Source organism: Mesoplodon bidens (assembly GCF_964165515.1).
Source record: "Mesoplodon bidens genome assembly, chromosome: 4".
Classification (NCBI taxonomy): Eukaryota; Metazoa; Chordata; class Mammalia; order Artiodactyla; family Ziphiidae; genus Mesoplodon; species Mesoplodon bidens.
In genome coordinates this window covers 100,047,641-100,059,969 of record NC_138160.1, presented here as the reverse complement: position 1 = coordinate 100,059,969, position 12,329 = coordinate 100,047,641, and the positions used below count along the sequence as shown (strand labels likewise).

General features: G+C 38.8%; 1 long non-coding RNA gene across 1 annotated transcript in view; it reads right to left on the bottom strand.

Moving 5' to 3' along the window:
- The window catches only part of LOC308615727, a 48,028-nt gene extending 35,699 nt beyond the window's left edge, over positions 1-12,329 (bottom strand). The window contains exons 1-2 of the long non-coding RNA XR_014015625.1: positions 12,115-12,329; positions 7,751-7,844 (exon numbers count right to left, since the gene is read on the bottom strand). This is a non-coding gene — a long non-coding RNA (uncharacterized lncRNA). The remainder of the gene's footprint in view (positions 1-7,750; positions 7,845-12,114) is intronic.

The window sequence follows — 12,329 nt, the reverse complement described above, 5'->3', positions numbered from 1 at the left end:
GCTATGAAGAGGTATCTCATTATGGTTTTGATTTGAATTTCCCTAATGACAAATGATGTTGAGCATCTTTTCACATGCTTATTGGCATTTGTATATCTTCTTTGGATAATGGTCTATTCAAATTCTTTGCCCGTTTTTATTTGGGTTATTTGTCTCTTTATTGTTGATTTGTAAGAGTTACTTATATATTCTGGATACTGGACTTTTATCCACTTCCTTTGAACAATTTCTTTGGCCAAGATTTTATGAGTAAACTCAGGGAATAGCAGCATTTAGAGGAGGCAGTAAATGAGGAATAGTGCCAGTCAGCTTACGTATGTTTTTATCAACTGTTTACCCCATCAGGGCTCTGGCATTGCCTGGATTTTACCATCCCAGCACCGAAGATTTGGGTCTTCGATAAGATTTCTGCAATAAACCCCTATTTTTAGTCCATGATCTTGAGGATATTCCTGATCCATCCGTACTTCATCCGTAAAATGGAGATACTATCCTTGATGCTTCTTTCGAGGACTATATGATATAATGCACTCGGCTTATAGTTGAAATAATAGATCCTCCTCCTCTCATTTTAAAGTTTATTCCCACATTCTGCCTTCCAAATTCTTAATCTCACATATTCTCACTGTTTAAATATAATGAAGGTTTTCTTCCCATACTGACTTTGTTTGGCCTGCCATGGGAAGAAGTACTTTTGCCTAGTTAGATATGTATGTTGGATATATAAATATTATGTATGTATGTAGCTTTCTATCACCAGCCTTCTAGCATGACTTTATGTCCCACAAAGTTAAAAACCAGCCCTAAGTTAAAAGCTAGCCTTCTTTTCTGATTGCATTTCTGAATATGGCCTGTAGCTTATCATTTATTTCCCAGACATTGCTGAATGAACTTTTATCCTGAAGCTTCATTTATTTAAAAGAATATTAACATAAAAGAATCCTCACTAGAGCTCTGAGGAAGATATATTACTCCATTTTTTTCTAGACATCTAGTAGCAGAAAGCACATATTTTATTAAAAAGATTCAAAAGACTATTGTTTACAAAAATGACTCACGAGGGCTTCCCTGGTGGCGCAGTGGTTGAGAGTCCGCCTGCCGATGCAGGTGACACAGGTTCATGCCCCGGTCCAGGAAGATCCCACATGCTGCAGAGCGGCTGGGCCCGTGAGCCATGGCTGCTGAGCCTGCGCGTCCGGAGCCTGTGCTCCGCGGCGGGAGAGGACACAACAGTGAGAGGCCCGTGTACTGCAAAAAAAAAAAAAAAAAAAAGACTCACAGAAACCTGATTCAAAATTGATTTCTTAAACATTATAGTGGGAAAAATAAGTCATAGAGTGGACATATGAGGAACTGGGGAATCCTTTTTTAGTCAGTGTCTGATATACCCAATCTTCTAAAAATCAATTTCAGTCTTGACCATTCTGGGATAGTTTGATAGGGAAGCTATTCAGCCAAAAAGGATGCTCAATAAGGAATCGTTAGCTCAGCATATAATATCCACACAAGGGAAGGGGTAATTTTAGAAAATTAAGAGCCCCGATGGACTTAGTTGATATTTATAGGATATTCCATCCAAAAACAACAGAATACACATTTTTCTCAAGTGCTCATGGAACAGTCTCCAGGATAGATCATATCTTGGGTCACAAATCAAGCCTTGGTAAATTTAAGAAAATTGAAATTGTATCAAGTATCTTTTCCGACCACAATGCTATGAGACTAGACATCAATTACAGGAAAAGAGCTGTAAAAAATACAAACACATGGAGGCTAAACAATACACTACTCAATAACGAAGTGATCACTGAAGAAATCAAAGAGGAAATCAATACCTAGAAACAAATGACAATGGAGACACGACGACCCAAAACCTATGGGACGCAGCAAAAGCAGTTCTAAGGGGGAAGTTTATAGCAATACAATCCCACCTTAAGAAACAGGAAACATTTCGAGTAAACAACCTGACCCTGCACCTAAAGCAATTAGAGAAAGAAGAACAAAAAACCCCCAAAGTTAGCAGAAGGAAAGAAATCATAAAGATCAGATCAGAAATAAATGAAAAAGAAATGAAGGAAAGGATAGCAAAGATCAACCAAACTAAAAGCTGGTTCTGGGGCTTCCCTGATGGCGCAGTGGTTGAGAGTCCGCCTGCCAACGCAGGGGACACGGGTTCGTGCCCTGGTCCGGCAAGATCCCACATGCCAAGGAGTGGCTGGGCCCGTGAGCCATGGCCGCTGAGCCTGCGCGTCTGGAGCCTATGCTCCGCAACGGGAGAGGCCACAACAGTGAGAGGCCCACATACCGCCAAAAAAAAAAAAAAAAAAAAAAAAAGCTGGTTCTGTGAGAAGATAAACAAAATTGACAAACCATTAGCCAGACTCAACAAGAAAAGAAGGGAGAAGACTCAAATCAATAGAATTAGAAATGAAAAAGGAGAAGTAACAACTGACACTGCAGAAATACAAAAGATCATGAGAGATTACTATAAGCAACTCTATGCCAATAAAATGGACAACCTGGAAGAAATGGACAAATTCTTAGAAATGCACAACCTGCCAAGACTGACTCAGGAAGAAATAGAAAATATGAATAGACCAATCACAAGCACTGAAATTGAAACTGTGATTAAAAATCTTCCATCAAACAAAAGCCCAGGGCCAGATGGCTTCACAGGCGAATTCTATCAAACATTTAGAGAAGAGCTAACACCCATCCTTCTCAAACTCTTCCAAACAATATCAGAGGAAGGAACACTCCCAAACTCATTCTACGAGGCCACCAACACCTTGATACCAAAACCAGGCAAGGATGACACAAAGAAAGAAAACTACAGGCCAATATCATTGATGAACATAGATGCAAAAATCCTCAACAAAATACTACCAAACAGAACCCAACAGCACATTAAAAGGATCATACACCATGATCAAGTGGGGTTTATTCCAGGAATGCAAGGATTCTTCAATATATGCAAATCAATCAATGTGATACACCATGTTAACAAGTTGAAGGAGAAAAACCATATGATCATCTCAATAGATGCAGAGAAAGCTTTCGACAAAATTCAACACCCATTTATGATAAAAACCCTGCAGAAAGTAGGCATAGAGGGAACTTTCCTCAACATAATAAAGGCCATATATGACAAACCCACAGCCAACATTGTCCTCAATGGTGAAAAACTGAAACCATTTCCACTAAGATCAGGAACAAGACAAGGCTGCCCACTCTCACCACTCTTATTCAACATAGTTTTGGAAGTTTTAGCCACAGCAATCAGAGAAGAAAAGGAAATAAAAGCAATCCAAATTGGAAAAGAAGAAGTAAAGCTGTCACTGTTTGCAGATGACATGATACTATACATAGAGAATCCTAAAGATGCTACCAGAAAACTACTAGAGCTAATCAATGGATTTGGTAAAGTAGCAGGATACAAAATTAATGTACAGAAATCTCTGGCATTCCTGTACACTAATGATGAAAAATCTGAAAATGAAATCAAGAAGACACTCCCATTTACCATTGCAACAAAAAGAATAAAATATCTAGGAATAAACCTACCTAAGGAGACAAAAGACCTGTATGCAGAAAATTATAAGACACTGATGAAAGAAATTAAAGATGATACAAATAGATGGAGAGATATACCATGCTCCTGGATTGGAAGAATCACTATTGTGAAAATGACTCTACTACCCAAAGCAATCTACAGATTCAATGCAATCCCTATCAAACTACCACTGGCATTTTTCACAGAACTAGAACAAAAAATTTCAAAATTTGTTTGGAAAACAAAAGACCCCGAATAGCCAAAGCAATCTTGAGAACGAAAAACGGAGCTGGAGGAATCAGGCTCCCTGACTTCAGACTATACTACAAAGCTACAGTAATTAAGACAGTGTGGTACTGGCATAAAAACAGAAAGATAGATCAGTGGATCAGGATAGAAAGCCCAGAGATAAACCCACGCACATATGGCCAACTTATCTTTGATAAAGGAGGCAGGAATGTACAGTGGAGAAAGGACAGCCTCTTCAATAAGTGGTGCTGGGAAAACTGGACAGGGACATGTAAAAGTTTGAGATTAGATCATTCCCTAACACCATACACAAAAATAAGCTCAAAATGGATTAAAGACCTAAATGTAAGGCCAGAAACTATCAAACTCTTAGAGGAAAACATAGGTAGAACACTCTATGACATAAATCACAGCAAGATCCTTTCGGACCCACCTCCTAGAGAAATGGAAATAAAAACAAAGATAAACAAATGGGACCTAATGAAACTTCAAAGCTTTTGCACAGCAAAGGAAACCATAAACAAGACCAAAAGACAACCCTCAGAATGGGAGAAAATATTTGCAAATGAAGCAACTGACAAAGGATTAATCTCCAAAATTTATAAACAGCTCATGCAGCTCAATAGCAAAAAAACAAACAACCCAATCCAAAAATGGGCAGAAGACTTAAATAGGCATTTCTCCAAAGAAGATATACAGACTGCCAACAAACACATGAAAGAATGCTCAACATCATTAATCATTAGAGAAATGCAAATCAAAACTACAATGCGATATCATCTCACACCAGTCAGAATGGCCATCATCAAGAAATCTAGAAACAATAAATGCTGGAGAGGGTGTGGAGAAAAGGGAACACTCTTGCACTGCTGGTGGGAATGTGAATTGGTACAGCCACTATGGAGAACAGTATGGAGGTTCCTTAAAAAACTAAAAACAGAACTACCATATGACCCAGCAATCCCACTACTAGGCATATACCCTGAGAAAACCATAATTCAAAAAGAGACATGTACCAAAATGTTCATTGCAGCTCTATTCACAATAGCCCGGAGCTGGAAACAACCTAAGTGTCCATCATCGGATGAATGGATAAAGAAGATGTGGCACATATATACAATGGAATATTACTCAGCCATAAAAAGAAACGAAACTGAGCTATTTGTAATGAGGTGGATAGAACTAGAGTCTGTCATACAGAGTGAAGTAAGTCAGAAAGAGAAAGACAAATACCGTATGCTAACACATATATATGGAATTTTTTTAAAAAATGTCATGAAGAACCTAGGGGTAAAACGGGAATAAAGACACAGACCTACTAGAGAATGGACTTGAGGATATGGGGAGGGGGAAGGGTAAGCTGTGACAAAGCGAGAGAGAGGCATGGACATATATACACTACCAAACGTAAGGTAGATAGATAGTGGGAAGCAGCCGCAGAGCACAGGGAGATCAGATTGGTGCTTTGTGACCGCCTGGAGGGGTGGGATGGGGAGGGTGGGAGGGAGGGAGATGCATGAGGGAAGGGATGTGGGAACAGATGTATATGTATGACTGATTCACTTTGTTATAAAGCAGAAACTAATAAAAAAATTTAAAAAAAAAGAGCCCCGTATCTCAAAGGTAAGGCATTCCTAAGGTGATATTTTTAGTTTTGTATATGGTTTCTCTTTTATGCACATAAGGGTTCTCATTTTCAAAAGCCTTGGTTTGGCTTGAGGTAAAATTCGGTTACTTTTAATTTTGTATCTTTTCCATAGCGGTGTAACTCTGTGGTCAAAAAATCTTATTCACCCTTCATATGAATGTGGCTGACTCTTTTTTTTTTTTTTGAATTTTTGAATTTTATTTTACTTATTTTTTATACAGCTTTTTCTTATTAGTTATCTATTTTATACATATTAGTGTATATATATCAATCCCAATCTCCCAATTCATCCCACCACCACCACTCCCGAATGTGGCTGACTCTTCCTAACATTGTTTGGAGGAGGGGTGAGAACACTATTACTATTCTGTCCACATGGTAGCCACCTAAATTCTGGTTACACTGATGAAAGAAAATATTCATAAAATTCCATATTCCAATTGGAATTCCTTATACTACCAAATGAATTGACCTTAACGTGAAGAACACGTTACACATATAATGATTTGCTAGAGGGCCTTCATATCTACTCTTTATACCATTTGATTCTCATCACAAACATGCTATATAACTGATCCAAGGCTAAAAATGACTAAAACTCCCATGACTCTTCCTGCTGATGGTTTCTCTGAGCTGGTACAGAGTTAAAAATGTAATTTCTACAAATGAAAAATTGCCTTTACTGAAATTCAACAATTTCATGGTAATTATCCATCCATATTTCCTTTTTATTTGCTTTCATTTGGATAAAATTTCATTTAATATCATCAAATAAGTTTTCTTTGGGGCACAGTGATTTTCACATTGTCAACTAATAACCAGTCAGGTGTGTGTCTTGGTGTTTCCCAGAATCACCCTTTTTTCCTTTTCCTTTTCAAGTCAGTACTTTCCTTCTTAGCTTCAGGAATATTTTATACTGAAGAGGCAAAATATCTCCAAGATTTTTAGAAAAAGAAATTTTGTTCTTAAATCTGTGGCCAACTTTAGCTGCCAAAACTCAACCTCCTATTTACTCATTCACTACAGGAGAGCTTACAAACCAAGCTCTAATCTCACCAATTCACAAAGAGTTCTGGAAATCCCACATACCTGTGGGTGGGATCCACTGAAAGGAGGTAGACAGGTGGCTCTCCTACTTAAGCAGGCATCAGAATCACCTGGTAACTTGTTAAAACAAACTGCTGATTCAGTAGGTCTGATCTGGGCCCAAGAATTTGCATTTCTAGCAATTTCCTGGATGATGCTGATGCTGCTGATTCCATGACCATGATCTGAAAACCGCTGCATAAAATCCCTGTGCATTAACCTCCAATCTGGAAAGATACTGACTTTTCTCAACACACACCAACTTTAAGGTTAAAAAGATTAGAAAAACAGCGAAAACCCTCAAGAATTCGTTTGCAGCCCTCACCTACTCTAGAGATCCTGGATTCCATAATCACTTGCTAAAGTCACTGCTACTGATTCTATGGCCTTCTGGATTCTGGATCCTCTTCCCTTGCCAAGATTTTCAGAATTTTTCACATTCCCTCTGCTTCATTACTAGACCACTGTTGCCCTTGTCTCAGTATCACATTACTGTTACTGATCTTCTGATTCGGATAAAAGCCCAGTGAAGGAAAAACTTAGCTCCTTTTCTGAAGGCAGATGCAAACTGCTCACCAGGTCATGATTTCTCTAAAGCACTTTTAAGAGTTCAACACTTATTAGCAAGCCAGTAAGTCCCTCTTCATTTTAAAATCTCTCCATACTCAGAGGGAGGGGGCAACCTGGTATTAGCCTCTCTGGTTGCAAACACTTTAATAGCTTGTGAACAATTCTGAGAGGTAAAAACACATCCTCAGTAGACTAACGACTGCAATAGAGACAGCATAAGGGCAGGAAAGGTGGGAATGTGGCTGGACTCACATCCCCTTACAGTCATCTTAATTTATTCCTCTGCACTCCAAGCCATTTACAATACACTTAAAACATAGCTTAGGCTCTATTAGAGTCCCTGGCACAAAGCAGGTTTGCACAAAGCACGGTTTTTTTGGTCATGGAGCAAAATCATGTACTGATTACCTTATGTCTAATACTGTATGTGAGATAGTTCAGGGAGCAGTCATGAGTAATCGTTATCAAAGCAAAAAAACAAAAAACAAACCCTTTCTGAATGATCTTCTCACAGCTAACACAATGATTTAAGACAATGACAAAGCATATTAACAACTACAATTAATTTATGGTAAAAAGCAAGGATTTAAAAGCACCTTGTTAATACAAGGTAAAAACACACTGTATTAGATATCAGAGATCACCTGTTTCACTTGTGCAGCCCAGTCTCCATGTAACAGAGTCCGCGAGGAAAACTCAGTTGTTACAATATCCAAAATGATGTGGCCATCCTAGCGCCTAAGTAGACGGAGAACACGTGTCAGCCATGCTTGCTATTGTCTGGTTTTAGCTCCCTAATTTACACTTGCCATCTCTGAACCTCTAAGGCCTCTTCCCCTGTCACATTTGGAAAAAAGAAAACCTCATACTGTAGAGCAATGAAATTGATTTCCATTGGCCAAATATAACAGGAAGCCTTCTTGCTTCAAAAGCTCACCTCGGGGTTTCCCTCAGGGTCTTCCCTACCTCAGGCACCAGAGGCCACAGAAGCAAGAAAGGCCTTTGTCAGTCCACACACAGACCAGAATGAGTCAGGAGCGGCCTCTTCCGTTTTCCTCACCACCTTCTTCCCCTCTCGTTAGGCAAAGCTCTCATTTCAACACTTAACACTTGTTGACTGATGAGACCTCAGGGTAAATGAATGCCAATGCTTCATCTCAACCAGGTGTTTACTTTTATATAGCTTATCATGGGTTAGAGATTGAAATGCTTTCTCGCCTTACGGGGATTTTAGCCATCAGCAAGTAGATGGAGTTTGTAGGGAGCACCTAAGAACCACTTTCTGGAAATGGAGGGGAATGTGATGGGTAGGAGGCAAGAGCCACAGGACAGCAGTGCCCCAGAAACACAGCCTCGGGGACTGGAGCCCTTCTTTCCCCAGCACGAATATCTCGTGCAGTCTCAGCCTGAATGCAGAGGGTTTCCTTTCCTTTCCCACCCTTTGACCCCACCCAGCCCTGCACCAAGTACTCAGATGCCAGCCTCCTAGGCTCATTTGGACACATGGGGGTGTTTCTCGTTGTCACAAGGACTGCGGAGTAACCCTAGCATTTTCTAGACTTCCTTGCTCATCTTTCCAGACTGGGCACAGGGGGTCGGGATCACTCTATGTGTGCGGATCAAAGGCGGTAGCTTTGCATTATGGCGTGCATGTGTATGAGGGGGCTAATTTTATTTTCCTTCCAATGTTATTGAGATATAATTGACATATAGCACTATCTAAGTTTAAGGTGTACAGCGTAAAGATCTGCCTCTTCTACATCATGAAATTATTACCACAATAAGTTTAGTGACAACCATCGCCTCATATAGATAGAAAATAAAAGAAACATTTTTTTCCTTGTGATGAGAACTCTTAGGGTTTACTTTAACAACTTTCATATATAACATACAGCAGTGTTAATCATATGTATCATGTTGAACATTACATCCCTAGCACTTATTTATTTTATAACTGGAAGTTTGTACCTTGTTACCACCTTCAGATGCCCCCTCTCCCTACCCCCGCCTCTGGTAACCACAAATCTGATCTCCTGTTCTATGAGTTTGTTTGGGTTTGAAGTATTATTGGCCTACGACACTATGTTAGTTCCCATTACACAACATAGTGATTCAATATTTCTATACGTTCAAAATGATCACCACAATAAGTCTAGTTGCCATCTGTCACCATACAAAGATATTACATTACTATTGACTATATTCCCCACATTGAACATTTCATACTTGTGACTCATTTATTTTGTAACTGGAAGTTCATACTTCTTAATCTCCTTCTTTCTCTCATCCCCCTTCTTCCTTCCTCTCTGGCAACCACCCATTTGTTCTCTGTATCTATGATTCTGTTCCTGTTTTGCTATGTTTGTTCATTTGTTTTGTTTTTTAGGTTTCACATAAAGGGAAATCATACAGTATTTGTCTTTCTCTGTCGGACTTTTTTCACTTAGCATAATACCCTCTAGGTCCATCCATGTTGTCACAAATAGCAAGATTTCATTCTTTTTTATGGCTGAGTAATATTCCATTGTGTGTGTGTGTGTGTGTGTGTGTGTGTGTGTGTGTATATATATATATCACATATTCTTTATCCATTCATCTATTCATGGGCACTTAGGTTGCTTCCATAACTTGGCTATTGTATATAATGCTACAATGAACAGTGAAGTACATACATCTTTTTGAACTAATTTTTCATTTTCTTTGAATAACTACCTAGAAGTGGAAATGCTGGATCATACAGTATTTTTATTTTTATTTTTCTGAGGAAACTCCATACTCTTTTCCATAGTGGCTGCACCGATTTCCATCCCCACCAACAGTGCACAAGGATTCACTTTGCTCCACATCCTCGCCAACAGTTTTTATTTGTTGTTTTTTTGATAGCCATTCTGGCAGGTGTGAGGTGGTGGTATCTCATTGTGGCTTTGATTTACATTTCCTTGGTGATTAGTGACGTTGAGCATCTTTTCATGTGTCTGTTGGCCATCTATTTGTCTTCTTTGGAAAAATTTCTGTTCAGGTCCTCGCCCCTTTTTTAATTGGGTGGTTTGTTTTTTAGATATTGAATTGTATGAATTCTTTGTATATTTTGGATATTAACCCCTTATTGGATCTATCGTTTGCAAATATCTTCTCCCATTCAATAGGCAGTCTTTTCATTTAATTGATAGTTTCCTCCACTGTACAAAAGCTTTTTAGTTTGATGTAGTCCCATTTGTTTATTTCTGCTTTTGTTTCCCTGGCCTGAGGAGACATATCCAAAGAAATATTGCTAAGACCAATGTCAAAGAACATATACCTAAGTTTTCTTCTAGGAGCTCTATTGTTTTAGGTCTTACATTTAAGTTTTTAATCCATTTTGAGTTTATTTTTGTATAAGGTGTGAGAAAGTAGTCCAGTTTTCCCAACACCATTTATTGAAGAGGCTGTCTTTTTCCCCTTTCTATCTTCTTGCCTCTTTTGTCATAGATTAATTGCCCATATAAGTGTGAGTTCATTTCTGGGTTCTCCATTCTGTTCCATTCATCTATGTGCCTGTGTTTGTGCCAGCGCAATACTGTTTTCATAACTAAAGCTTTGTAGTTTAGCTTGAACTCAGGGAGCATGATACCTCTTGTTTTGTTCTTTTTTTCTTAAGATTGTTTTGGCTATTCACGGTCTTTTGTGTTTCTATACAAAATTTAGAATTATTTATTCCAGTCATGTGAAAAATGCCAGTGGCGTTTTAATAGGGATTTCATCAAATCTGTAGATTACCTTGGATAGTATGGTCATTTTAACAATATTAATTCTTCCAATCCATGAGCTTTTTATCATGAAAATGTTCAAATATGCACAAAAGAATAGTATAATCAACTAGCATATCACTTCAGTCCTACATGATTCAGTGTGCACTTCTATAACGTAAGAACATTTTCTTACATAAGCACAACACCACTGCTACCCTTGATAAAATTCCTTGATATCATCTAACATCCAGTCCATATTCAATCCTGAACTGGAGAGAAATATTTTTATTTTGTATGGATAGCAGGAAAACTAATGATATAGAAAAAATGATTATAGTAATATGATTATAGATACTGAACAACTATCAAAGGGAAATGAAACTTAAAAACATTTGGTTTGTTTAGCTGTATTAAAACAATACTAATTAAGGCAATTTATTCAACTGCTTGATATTTATCCCCAGTGACAACAGATCATCATAACAATTATGCATGTCATTAAATGTGCCCAGGATTACAGCTGGAATCAAATGGAATGCACACAAGTAGTACAGGAATCTGCTTGCAACTTGGAAAATGTTTACTTCGAAAGAAATAGAATTGACCTGGATAATCTGCGTTCAGACCCAGGGAAGTGTAGCTGATACCAAGAGTACAAAAAAAATTTTGAACTTCATCAAACTCCTGACAACCTTCTCTCATTACCTTTGCAATGATACATTATACTCTTAGCTAGGCGAGAAAAACGCTGATATGAAACTACAGCACCAGTAGGAAAATGCAATCGTTCTGGGACCTCTGAGGAAGAACTCTTTTCATATGAAAATCTTGGAGCCTGGAGGACCAGTTTCGCACACTGTAGTTGTTTAATAACTCCTCTTCCTTCTCCTTCTCCCTATGCCCACCTCAGTTTGCAGGACTGCACAGGTGAGGGTTTAGAAAACCGACCTGGAGCAAATTCCTTCTCATGACACAGTCTGTCATTTGGAAAACACTGATGGTTACATCAAAAGGCTTTCTGCAATGTTACTGCACTACCTTCACAGCAAATTTGCACAGTCCGTTCTAAATTTAGATTTAAAAAGGATGTACTTATTTCAAAGGAAAAAGGATTAAACAGAAGGTGAGGGGGAGCTCCAGGCACTTAAGTCTCCTTCCCCTCTGGCAGTGAGTGTTTGCCATTAAGGCAGCCTCAGACCCTTGTTCTCATCCTCTCCAGGCCTTGTGTCCACTTGGTTCTTTGGACACAGAATCTAGTGAACTCAGGGACGCCAACTTACCCCAGTGGTCAACCAAGACTGTCTTAGAATCCTTCTGGCAAAAGTAACCTCGGAAACGTTGACCTCAACTCATTACTGAGGTTGTAAGCATAACTGAGCAGCTGTTGTTAAGTTCACATTAGCCACAGCCTTCTGCAAAAAGGGGAAGAAAGAAAGAGGGAGTGAGGGAGGGAGGAAAGGAGAGAGGGAAGGGAGGGCTGAGCTTGGAAATGGAC